At 43.9% G+C, this 13,516-nt stretch overlaps 1 protein-coding gene across 2 annotated transcripts in view; it reads right to left on the reverse strand.

The window, feature by feature from the left end:
• The window catches only part of TTC29 (tetratricopeptide repeat domain 29), a 358,654-nt gene extending 345,463 nt beyond the window's left edge, over positions 1-13,191 (reverse strand). The window contains exon 1 of one of the 2 annotated variants that reach the window (XM_069744036.1): positions 13,154-13,191. The gene's annotated coding sequence lies outside the window, so the exon portion shown is untranslated. The remainder of the gene's footprint in view (positions 1-13,153) is intronic. The other variant, XM_069744037.1, reaches the window with a different exon arrangement.
• Positions 13,192-13,516: the final 325 nt, after the last annotated feature.

A 13,516-nucleotide genomic window follows, 5' to 3' on the forward strand; every position in this document is an offset into this window, starting at 1 on the left:
ACAGAGAACCACACAGCAGGGGCAGTAATAGGGACACATACAGCAGCAGAGGCTCAGTATTGGGGTATCAGATGCACTAATAGGGACACATACGGCAGCAGCGGTTCAGTATTGGAGTATCAGGGGCAGTAATAGGGACACATACGGCAGCAGCGGCTCAGTATTGGGGTATCAGGGACAGTAATAGGGACACATATGGCAGCAGCTGCTCAGTATTGGGGTATCAGGTGCAGTAATAGGACATACGGCAGCAGCGGCTCAGTATTTCGGATATCAGCAGGATGAGGAGTTTGTGCAGTTGGGAATAGATGGTGATGGGGCTGGAATATGAGAAGTGAAATGTGTCTTTGTTGTATTCTCTGCAGCCAAGTCATTGCTGGAAGAAGTTGTCTGGGCCAGATGGAAAAGATGGGAAAATGATGACTCCATCATAAAGAACGTCTGCAGTAAGTCATTATCTGTAACTGTGCTGTGATCTATGTTCTGTAGGACTGGTATCTACCACTGACCATATGGCGGTAATATCCATGTTGGTTGTTATATAGAGATTATCTTCAGTACCATCGCTGTCATCTGCTGAGGTTCTCCTCCACTATTAAGGTGCGTCACAGAGTTGTAATCAAAGTTATCTGGTTAGGGGCCCACTCAGAAACTTCGCCCACCTGTGCCAAAACCCTAGCTACGCCTCTGAACTACACAGATTGCGACTCAATTCAGGACTCTATACAAACAGATACAAAACAAAGCTAAAACCTGACAACTTGGACAACCACTCCATTCCAGACACAAAAGCATCTAATTGTGTCATTAATCTCTCAGATTATAAACCCAACAAAGTGGAGCTGGCCGTGCTTTCCAGAGGACTCTCATTTTGTCCTAGTAAGGCCCTGGATAAAACTGAACTCTGCAGTGATATGGAACATTTTTTCAGGAGAATGTGCGTGAGGGAATACTTCAATGATACAGAAGATTCAGAAAACACTCGGACTGAAGGAAAAGGGATCCTAACAACCAAGAAGAGGTCAGACTAGACACCTCCACCTGGACGCAAACCTCATTTGGATAAATACAGTGGGGCAAAAAAGTATTTAGTCAGTCAGCAATAGTGCAAGTTCCACCACTTAAAAAGATGAGAGGCGTCTGTAATTTACATCATAGGTAGACCTCAACTATGGGAGACAAACTGAGAAAAAAAAATCCAGAAAATCACATTGTCTGTTTTTTTAACAATTTATTTGCATATTGTGGTGGAAAATAAGTATTTGGTCAGAAACAAAATTTCATCTCAATACTTTGTAATATATTCTTTGTTGGCAATGACAGAGGTCAAACGTTTTCTGTAAATCTTCACAAGGTTGCCACACACTGTTGTTGGTATGTTGGCCCATTCCTCCATGCAGATCTCCTCTAGAGCAGTGATGTTTTTGGCTTTTCACTTGGCAACACAGACTTTCAACTCCCTCCAAAGGTTTTCTATAGGGTTGAGATCTGGAGACTGGCTAGGCCACTCCAGGACCTTGAAATGCTTCTTACGAAGCCACTCCTTCGTTGCCCTGGTGGTGTGCTTTGGATCATTGTCATGTTGAAAGACCCAGCCACGTTTCATCTTCAATGCCCTTGCTGATGGAAGGAGGTTTGCACTCAAAATCTCACAATACATGGCCCCATTCATTCTTTCATGTACCCGGATCAGTCGTCCTGGCCCCTTTGCAGAGAAACAGCCCCAAAGCATGATGTTTCCACCACCATGCTTTACAGTAGGTATGGTGTTTGATGGATGCAGCTCAGTATTCTTTTTCCTCCAAACACGACAAGTTGTGTTTCTACCAAACAGTTCCAGTTTGGTTTCATCAGACCATAGGACATTCTCCCAAAACTCCTCTGGATCATCCAAATGCTCTCTAGCAAACTTCAGACGGGCCCGGACATGTACTGGCTTAAGCAGTGGGACATGTCTGGCACTGCAGGATCTGAGTCCATGGTGGTGTAGTGTGTTACTTATAGTAGGCCTTGTTACATTGGTCCCAGCTTTCTGCAGTTCATTCACTAGGTCCCCCCGCGTGGTTCTGGGATTTTTGCTCACCGTTCTTGTGATCATTCTGACCCCACGGGGTGGGATTTTGCGTGGAGCCCCAGATCGAGGGAGATTATCAGTGGTCTTGTATGTCTTCCATTTTCTAATTATTGCTCCCACTGTTGATTTCTTCACTCCAAGCTGGTTGGCTATTGCAGATTCAGTCTTCCCAGCCTGGTGCAGGGCTACAATTTTGTTTCTGGTGTCCTTTGACAGCTCTTTGGTCTTCACCATAGTGGAGTTTGGAGTCAGACTGTTTGAGGGTGTGCACAGGTGTCTTTTTATACTGATAACAAGTTTAAACAGGTGCCATTACTACAGGTAATGAGTGGAGGAAAGAGGAGACTCTTAAAGAAGAAGTTACAGGTCTGTGAGAGCCAGAAATCTTGATTGTTTGTTTCTGACCAAATACTTATTTTCCACCATAATATGCAAATAAATTGTTAAAAAAACAGACAATGTGATTTTCTGGATTTTTTTTTCTCAGTTTGCCTCCCATAGTTGAGGTCTACCTATGATGTAAATTACAGACGCCTCTCATATTTTTAAGTGGTGGAACTTGCACTATTGCTGACTGACTAAATACTTTTTTTCCCCACTGTATATAGATTCCTTCAGACATTTGATTTAATCCACTACCATAGATACTAACAGGAGACAAGCATCCACCATCAGTGCCCAGGAGAGAAAGGCTATACAGTCTCTGAAAACCAACAAAGAAATCATCATCAAACCTGCTGACAAGGGAGGTGCAATAGTCATGATGAACACATCAGACTATACGAAGGAAGCAAACAGACAACTTATGGACACATGCTACTACAAAAAATCGGAGTCGGATCCTTCACAGGACTATTACAAGGAACTAAACAAGTTAGTATCTTGTCTACCCGATGAATCCATAAGAGCCGATGACCTGATACCAGAAAGTCCAAGAACAGGGACATTCTACATGCTTCACAAAATCCACAAATCTTGAAATCCAGGAAGACCAATTATTTCATGTGTGGCCACCCTTACTGAGCAGTTATCTGGATGGGTAGACGGTATTCTTAAACCACTGGTAAAGGATACACTCAGCTTTATTCAGGACACAATTGACCTTTTGAATGAACTATTAGCAATAGGTCCTCTACCAGAAGGAACCATCCTGGCCACCATGGATGTGGAATCTTTGTACTCTAATACCCCACACCAGGATGGATTAAATGCCTGCAAATTCTTCCTGGACAACACAGGGACTGATGCTGATTCTGTGGTGAAACTTATAAAATTCATCCTCACCTGCAATTACTTTGAATTTGACAACAAGATATATCTACAGAAGACTGGCACAGCAATCAGAAGTAAAATGGCCCCACAGTATTAAAATCTTTAGCCAAGCTTGAAATTGACTTTTTGTCCTCATGTCCCATCAGGGCTCTGGCCTACTACAGCTACATTGATGATGTTTTAATCATCTGGATGGAGTCTGAGCCACAGCTAAAGACGTTCCATGAACAGTTTAATCAATTTCATCCTACCATCAACTTGACACTCAACTACTCCTGCACTGAAATTAACTTTTTGGACACCATCATTAAGCTGCAGAACAATAAAATAGAAACATTCCTGTATCAGAAGCCAATCGACCGTCCAATATATCTTCAATGGGACAGTTTCCATCCAAAACATATAAAAAATTCTAATGTCTACTGCCAAGCCATCAGATACAATCGCATATGTTCCAACCCCATTGATAAAGACGAACACCTTGGTCGCCTCAGAAAGACCTTTTTTTAATCAGGGCTACCATCCAAGAACAATTGAAAACCAGATTACAAGAGCCACCAGAATATCAAGGAATCACCTGCTACATTACAAAGCTAAAGAAGAAAATACCCGGGTACCTCTAGAAGTTACCTACAATCCAAATCTGGAGGTGCTAAGGGGAGCTGGGGGTATCATAACAGAACCAGACCCCAATCAGAGGAAAATAAAACATTCCTTATCTATGAACTCCTCCAATATTTACGGACATATCTGTTTATCACTCACACAATGGTAATTCTGCTTCACGTCACATGTCTTGTCTCTGGCATTTTTCTGTGCTGTGTTGTGCATAAATATGTGATTCTTCAGAATTTCTTTTAGTCTATGCCTGATGAAGAGACCTGAGTAGTCTCGAAAGCTTGCAATTTGTTACCATCTTTTCAGTTAGCCATTAAAAGTTATCAACCACTGAGGACTCTCAATTCTAAATATTTTTCTATCCACTGTCTAACATGGTAACAAGATATATATCTAGCTAGCGATGTGCAGGTCTGTTCCCCGCTCTCGCAGATCGGGGATCTGCAAGAGCGGGGACGTTTAACGCGACCCCTTTAAAACACATTGCGTTAGCGCTAGGCGCTAAACGGATTGCACTAACGCAATCTGAACCTAGCCTAAAATCTATGCTAAAAAAAAGTGGTCTCCAAAGATGGAAGGGATTGGGATATGTTACTGCTCATAGGATAATGGACATAGTTTTAGATCGGCATATTTGGATGATATTACCATCTTTAGGACCGAATGGTATAATCACTTACCCCAGTTGCAAGCAATAGTGGATTCACTCCAAACCGCGGAGTTGACGGTGAATTTGCAATAGGTCTTGAGGAAGCCCGGTACTTGGGTACGTGATTGGCTGTGGGGTTATCAAACCTCAAATAAACAAAATCGAGGCCATACAAAACTGGCCCTGGCTCTTATTACAAAACAGGTAATAGCGTTCCTCAGCATCATTGGGTATTACCGACGGTTTATACCTAATTTTACTGGGAGATTGGCGCCTTTGTCCGATCTCTTAAAGAGAAGGAAATCTGTCATGGTTCAGTGGAATCCCTATGCAGACAAAGCATTCCAATCCATGAAGCTGGAGTTGTGTGGACAGCCTGTCCTCACCAGACCCAACTTCAAGAAAAGCTTTATTGTGCAAACAGATGCCTTGGAGCTAGGTCTAGGAGTGGTTCAGTCACAGCAGGTGAACGGAGAAGAACATCTGGCCACGAACTTGAGTAGAAAACTTACCCCAGCAGAAAAAAATTATAGCGTAGTGTAGAAGGAGTGCTTGGCCATTAAGTGGTCCATGTAGTCCCTACATTGTTATTTACTCATGCGACAGTTTCACTTGGTAACGGACCAATCACCATCTGCCTGGATGAAAAATGCTGAGGAATGCTTGAGACAAAAGATGGCTTCTGTCACTGCAAAACTTTAGTTTCTCGGTGGAACATCGAGCTGGGATGCGGATGCCCTGCCACGGGCACCCTGTATGGTGACAGATGTTCAACCCACCAAGATTGAACAGACGGGGGTATGTGAGGCAGTGAGGGGAATCATATGCGAGGGTCACTATGTGTCAGCTAGGATGCAGATAGAGGCATACTGAACAAACCAGAGAGTGTTGAAATTACAGTCATGCCTGTGGTTGCAATGCAAATTAAAGGAGAGGGTGGATTTGGTCACACTGTTTAACTAAGTCAGATTTAGGAAAGCCTTACATGGGCATTTTCTTTTAGAGAGATTTGTAGGATAGGTAGTGGGACGGATCTATCCCTCCACTATGGGTATTGGGAGCGGCTCATGTCCACGAAACCCAATTAAACTTTCAGTTAAGGTTTGGATGTGTCAATATTTTGTTTGCAAGCAGCAGAGCAGGAGGCTCTAAGCAGGACATAAACCGTCTGAACTCAGGCCAGAGAAGTCAAAGCTACTGATGCAACCATGAGTGATGCAGTCGCCCATGGCAATGGACTGGTACGGACGCTGCTGCTTTACATCCTCTATGTAGTGCCAACCACAGATGCTATGGAGTCGGTATAAAATGTATCAACTCAGACTCCTAAAATATATAATAAATTGGGTACAATAGCTCAATGCAATATGTGCTGAATATTTTTTTTCATAAGAATTTGGGAAAATTATGAAATGTCCTATAAATGTCTGTTCTGTTCCTGTTCTAAGGATCTAGGCTTTTAGTTGAGATGAATCTGTGCTGCACTTTATACCCTGAAATTGTTAGAGATGTTGCCCATGTGGTTACTGCTTTGCCACAAACCCAAGCTTGGGTAGAGAGGTTGTTCTCTAGCCTTAAAATAATTAGGTCATATTTGAGGTCATCCATGAAAGAGGATCTGATGGAGGCGATACTATTTCTCAGAACAAATTCATGAACTGCACAAATGTTATTCAATATATATTAGTTGAAAACGGTTTTCCTCTTACTGCAGTATATTGCATATTTACAATGTATTAAAGTTTGTGTTCTACAGATGTATTCCAACATATTTTATTATCTATCTAAATGGCTTGATTATTGTATCATAATGGTGATGAAAGGCCTGATGCTACCATTTTACTACAGTAAATGTATCACTTAAATATGAGACATGTATGAGGGAGTCGGAAGCTGGAGTCAGGAAAATTGAGCTGGAGGTTTGGATTACTGCCAGCCTCCGTGTGCCCCTCTACACAGTGCCAACCACAGTGTGCCCCTCTATAATGTGACAGCTCTATGAGCCCATCTATACACTGTTAACCACAGTGTGCCCCCTATCATGTCCCAGCTTCTGTATGGCCCTTTATACAATGCCAGTCACAGTGTTCCCCTCTAAACAATGCCAGCCACAGTGAGTTCCTCTGTTAAGTGGCAGTTTGTATATACCCAGGGCTGTATTTGCCACTAGGCACTTGAGGGCATGTGCCTAGGGCGCCAGGAAGCGGGGGGCGGCACTTGAGCAAGTTTTTTGTTTTTTTTTTAAACCAGCTCTGCAGGTTCCAGTAGTCATAACATGGGCACTTCACTCATATGCGATGTTAATACTTATGGTCCTGTGACAACGATCTTCTCTTCCTGCTTCTCTCAGTTTTTTACTGAACATTTAGAGCATTAGGGAGAGGAGGTCATCAGTACATGACTAAGGGCTAAAACTCACTTGCGAGAAACTCGGATGAGTCTCGCACGGCAATACCCAGCATGTATTCCTATGCTGCCACACGCTCCAATCTGAGTGTCGGGTGCAGTGCCGGGTATTGCCGTGTGAGACTCATCTGAGTTTCTCGCAAGTGAGTATGAGCCCTAAGTGTGCAAATCGTATATGTGCATGGGGGAGCGCTAAAATGAATTCTTGCCCCAGGTGCCAGAAAACCTAGGTACACCTCTGCAGGTATGCCACTGGGAACGGTGATTACCGGGTCCGGTGGAGGGATGTCTGTGCACAGTGCAGCACAGGCAGTGAGGCAGGGACTGAGGGTGTGCACAGAGAGAATGGAGACCCGGAGACTGCCCGTCCCAATCTACGCCGTAGCCTGGAGGCCTCATTATCATAGGAATATGTCAGTTAATAAATTGTTTTTCTAAAGCTTTAGGCCGGGATCACACTAGAGAGTTTTACGGACGCATGAGAGGCGCAAAAAACAGCGCATTGCACACTGACCAATGATTCTCTATGGGGCAGCTTCTATCTGCCGTATAATTCGCAGCCGTATTTTACAGGCTGAGAAAATCGCAGCATGCTGAGTTTGTCAGCGTATTGCACAAAAAATCCACCAATGAAAGTCTATGGGGGTGAGAAAAATACAGATTACACACGGACCATCAGTGTGACTTGCGAGAAATACGCAGAGGTGTTCTATAGAAAATTCAGCGCGGTGTACAGTAAAATCACACTGATAGGTTAGAATAGAATAGATAAAATAAATGTCCACACATAGTATATGTATGTATATATATACATATATATATATATATCAGTGAGACACATATACATATATCTAATATATAATTGCCTAGAATACTACTTCCTGCAATTTGTGCCAACTTCCGTGGCTTTGTCCGGAGCTAATGTCCGGAGCTAATGTCCGGAGCTAATGTGCGGAGATAATGTCCGGAGCTAATGTCCGGAGCTAATGTCCGGAGCTAATGTCCGGAGATAAGTGACGTCAACAGTGTCCAGTGTCTGATTGGTTGCCGCCTGCTGCGAGCGACCAATCAGAAACGTGCCGTACTGTGACACACTCCGCCCGCCATTTTGGTGTGATTTTTGAATTTTTACCTCACAGCAAGTTTCTACTGCGTGGAGGCGGGCCCAGTGACGTTGCTCTTCAAGCTCCTGCCGAATTTCGTCAAAAAAATGATAATACCATTTAACAAAACTATATATATTTAGTTGTGAAGTGGTTCAGTGACATTTTCACACCAATTTTGAACTTTTGTTTGGTGTTTTCTCCATATACTGCCTATTATTCACTGACTGTTATACTGAGAGACTGCCGTTTATTAACCTCTTCTTTGCCACATTGGGTATATTGCTCTATTATTTGCCACATAAGGACATTGTCCATTATTGCCCAGCAATTTCTCTGCAATATAAACTGCCTATTTATTAATATCTGCATTCCTGCAAAGAACTATTGCCTATTATTAACTGGCTATTTTCCTACTACCTGACACTGCCTCTTATTAACCTGTTGTTTGCCACCACCACGCTTAAAGCTGTTTAGCTTAGCCAACATGAGCTCTAATAGTAAGGATACTAATGACACAGAGCCCAAAGCTGCTGATGGCGCACGTAAGATTAGGTCTGATAGAAAGTATACTAATAATGCAGAGCAAAAAGACGCCAATGCCGCACGTAAGCGCAAACAGCGTGCTAACAAGAGTACAGAGGATAGATGCAAGCGCATGGACACTGTTAAGTATACTAATGACACAGAGTCCAAAGCTTATGATGGCGCACGTAAGATCAGGTCTGATATAAAGTATGGTAATGATGCAGAGCAAAAAGCCGCCGATGCCGCACGTAAGCGCAAACAGCGTGCTAAGTCTGATGTCTTTCATCCCTCCCCTCATAAGCATGTTCATGGATCCTGTGTAACTGTACCTTAAATAACAAGAATTGTCAAGAGCTGGTGAGTGCAGCCATTTTTTGTTCTTTCTTACTATTATTTATTAATTGTATTATTCTTACATTTGAATAAATAAAGTATATATGGATTCTAGACTCCCGATTCTTTAGAATCGGGCTGCCATCTAGTGTATTTAATAAAGAGCTAGATAGCTTAAAAGCCGGTAATTCAATTGCCGGCTTTTGCTCTCTCCTTATCAAACCCGACAGGATATGAGACATGGTATACATACAGTAAACCATTTCATATCGCTTATTTTTTTACATATTCCTCACTAATAACGTAAGAAGTGTCTGTGTGCAAAATTTGGGGGCTCTGTTAAAATAAAGGGTGAAATCACGGAAAAAACTTGCGTGGGCTCCTGTGCAATTTTCTCCACCAGAGTGGGAAAGCCACTGATTGAGGGTAGATATTAATAGCCTAGAGAGGGACCATGGTTATTGGCCACCCCCTGGCTAAAAACATCTGCCCTAGGCACCCCAGAAAAGGCATATCTGTAAGATGAACATCTGTCATATGAACTCTAGCGTGGGAATTTTTCTGAATATTTTCCCACGCTAGAGTTAATATGCGTTTATGCCAGCAGGGGGCGCAGCACCGCAAATCTATGATGCTACTTCCCCTGCATTCTATTAATTCCCCAGTTTTTACAACCAGGAGCAACAGCTGCATTAGCAGGCTCCTGGTTGTAAATTTATTTAACCCCTTCAGATGGCTTTACAGTGTGGGCTATGACTGTACGACGGACAGGTATGGGATATTGTTGCTTTTTTATTTATTTTTTACAGAATGAGGGTCTTCAGGTGGATTAAGCGTACAATAAAGATTTTAAAACCCCATGTGTGCATTTATTTCATTAAAATACTTTATTCATAATGTGTGTATATTATTAACCCTTTACTATTGGATTAATAATGGATAGGTGCCTTATTGACATCTCTACATTATTAACCAGCCTTAATGTCACCTTACATTAGCAAGGTGACATTGACCCTTTATTACCCCATATACCACGACTACAGGGGAGTGGGAAAAGAGAGGCTAAGTGCCAGAATAGGCGCTGCGCCTTTTCTGGGGTGGCTGGGGGCAGATGTTTTTAGCCGGGGGGGTCCTATAACCATGATCCCTCTCTAGGCTATTAATATCTGCCCTCAGTCACTGGCTTTCCCACTCTGGTGGAGAAAATTGCGAGGGAGCCCACGCTATTTTTTTCCGTGATTTAACACCTAGAGCCCCCAAATTTTGCACACACACACTTCTAACATTAGTAGTGAGGAATATGTAAATATATAAGGGATATGAAATGGTTTACTGTATGTAAACCATGTGTCATATTCTGACGGGTTTGATAAGGAGATAGCAAAAGCCGGCAATTGAATTACAGGCTTTTAAGCTATCTAGCGCTGTATTAAATATAAATATATATATATATATATATATATATATATATATATATATATATATATCAGGGGCGGACCTACTGCCGGTTTAACCGATGCAGCCGCCCAGGCTTTCTGCTGCTGTAGTAGATCGGTGCAGGCCCCGCACTGTATTAGCAGTTTACAAGTGCCGGCCGGAATCCCCCTATTGCAGACAGCAGGCTGTGTGTCTGCTGATCTGACGTCACCTGCGCGCCTGTTTCACTCTGCCGGAGGCCTGGAGAGGAGAGATGAAGTTAGTAGAAAGCCATGGGGTGCCAGGGCAAGAGGTATGTGAAGGGCTTCATCTCATTCCTGCTTTCTTATCTGCTTTCTGTAGATCTCTCTGTACTGTGAGATTAATTGCACCATCTTAAACTTTCATACAGATAAGGTACCGGCTCTAGCGTCACCCGATCTGCATGTAAGCTGAAGCTGCAGCAATAAGTCACAGTGATCCTCACCCTGCACTGTGTGACCCTGAGCCCGGCTCCAGGACATCCCGCATTATATATCAGATATATATTAGAATGTAAGTTCCTGCAGCCTGGTCAGTGCTCAGTGCGTGAAACACTATATATGTGCACATAGTACAGTACAGTGGTGCCAATATACAGTATGGAGCATCATGTGGGGTCATTATACAGAATGGAGCATCATGTGCGGTCATTATACAGTATGGAGCATCATGTGCAGTCATTATACAGTATGGAGCATCATGTGCGGTCATTATACAGTATGGAGCATCATACATAATGGAGCATCATGTGCAGTCAATATACAGTATTGAGCATCATATGGGGCCATTATACAGTATGGAGCATCGTGTGGCCATTATACAGTATGGAGCATCATGTGTGGCCATTATACAGTATGGAGCATCATGTGGGGCCATTATAAAGTATGGAGCATCATGTGTGGCCATAATACAGTATGGAGCATCATGTGGGGCCATTATACAGTATGGAGCACTGTGTGGCCATTATACAGTATTGAGCATCATATGGGGCCATTATACAGTATGGAGCACTGTGTGGCCATTATACAGTATTGAGCATCATATGGGGCCATTATACAGTATGGAACACTGCGTGGCCATATTCTTTTGTTTATAATTATTCTTTATGAAACAGTGTGATCAGCAGTGCTAAATGGGTGTGGTAAGGAAGTAGATATGGGTCTGACTAGTTATGAATGGGTGTGGCCAGAGGCGTGGCCTAAAACTTGCCGCGGTGCGCATTGCGCGCCGCAAACTTTGTCTCTCTTTCCCATCTTCAAAAGTTGGGAGGTATGATGCTGGGCAGGGAGGGGGGCCCAGACATATTTCTTGCACAGGGGCCCAAAGCTGTCAGTGTCCGCCACTGAGATAGAGATATATATATATATATATATACAGTACTAGATTGTGGCCCGATTCTAACGCATCGGGTATTCTAGAATATGCATGTCCCTGTAGTATATGTGCCCGTCGCTGATTGGTCGAGGCAACCTTTATGACATCATCGTCGCCATGGCAACCATTATGACATCTACGTCGATACTGTGCCCGTCGCTGATTGGTCGAGGCCTGGCGGCCTCGACCAATCAGACGCGGGATGTCTACGTCCTTTATGACATCATCGTCGCTGTGCCCGTCACTGATTGGTCGAGGCCTGGTGGCCTTGACCAATCAGAGACGCGGGATTTCTACGTCGATACTGTGCCCGTCTCTGATTGGTCGAGGCCGCCAGGACAGACAGACAGACAGAAAGACAGACAGACGGAAAAACCCTTAGACAATTATATATATAGATGTGTCTCACTGTATATATGCTTTCATGAATATTTAAGCCCATGGATCCATTCTATGTTCATTTTGCAAGCCGGTGAGAAAATCTCGCAGTACGGATGCCATGAGGATTACATACGGAGGTTTACATACGCAAAATACGCAGCCACACCCTGCCTACGGATGACATAAGGATCACTGTTCAGGAACTTTTCTGCGTATTACGCCAGGAAAAAATGGACCGTATTTCCCTACGCTGAGTGTGACGCCGGCCTTATAGTGTATCTTAGATCAGCGAGAGATGGATAGGGATGAGCTAGCACGGTGCAGGGGCAGGTAGTGATGGCTACTTGCGGACATGTGCGGCACTTGAAGTTTTGCACTTCCGGTGATACTGCTAGCTGCGTTCTTTTTTCCATTGCTGCAAGAACCACATTTGCCGGATCACAGCAAAACCGCAAGTGTCACACACGTCCGCAAGTCCCATAGGGAATGAATGAGGCAGAACGCAGTGTTGCCGTAAGTGATCCGTTACACGGCAGATGCGGAAAAAATGCTGGATCTGCTGCAAAAGGCGACTTTCACATCAGCGATTCTTGCTAAAGTCACTGCGGATAGTGTCATACTCACCAATGGGGGGGCAGCACTAAAAGTGCCTAGGGCAGCAGAAACTCTAAATACGGCCCTGTATATACCCCTCTATACAGCGCCACAGGCAGTGCCCCGTCCATGCAGTGTCAGCACAGTGTGCCCCCTATATGTGCCGCAGCCACAGTGACCCTGCAGAGTGTAATCACAGCTTTCCCAGCAGCAAGTGCCGCTCCCTCACAGAGTGCCACCTGCAATGCTCCTGTCATACATGAGCCTCCATTTATTGGCAGCAATGTTTCCCCTCCAATCAGTCAGTGCGGCCCGTGCTGTGCAGCCGCAGCTCTCTGTGCACGGCAGGAATCTCCGACCTACCTGCTGCACACTGCACGGCTCCACTTCCCAGAGAACAGTGTACTGCGTATCCATGGTAACTAGCTACAAGACGAGGTGCAAACTTTCCACGCCCACTGTGATGTAACGAGCCAATCAGCAATCTGTGTTATGAGCTCCAATCACCGCACGTCTGTCTGTGAGCACGGATCCTGAGAGAGGCTGCACATAATGTAGTCTGGTCGGTGTACACAGCACGTGACGTGTCATATGAGCGAGAACTGTGATATTCACAGTGTATACGGGGCCTGTGTTATATACACTGTATAGTGTGTACGGGGCTTGTGTTATATACACTGTATAGTGTGTACGGGGCTTGTGTTATATACACTGTATAGTGTGTAC

Source organism: Ranitomeya imitator, chromosome 1 (genome assembly GCF_032444005.1).
Source record: "Ranitomeya imitator isolate aRanImi1 chromosome 1, aRanImi1.pri, whole genome shotgun sequence".
NCBI classification, from domain to species: Eukaryota; Metazoa; Chordata; class Amphibia; order Anura; family Dendrobatidae; genus Ranitomeya; species Ranitomeya imitator.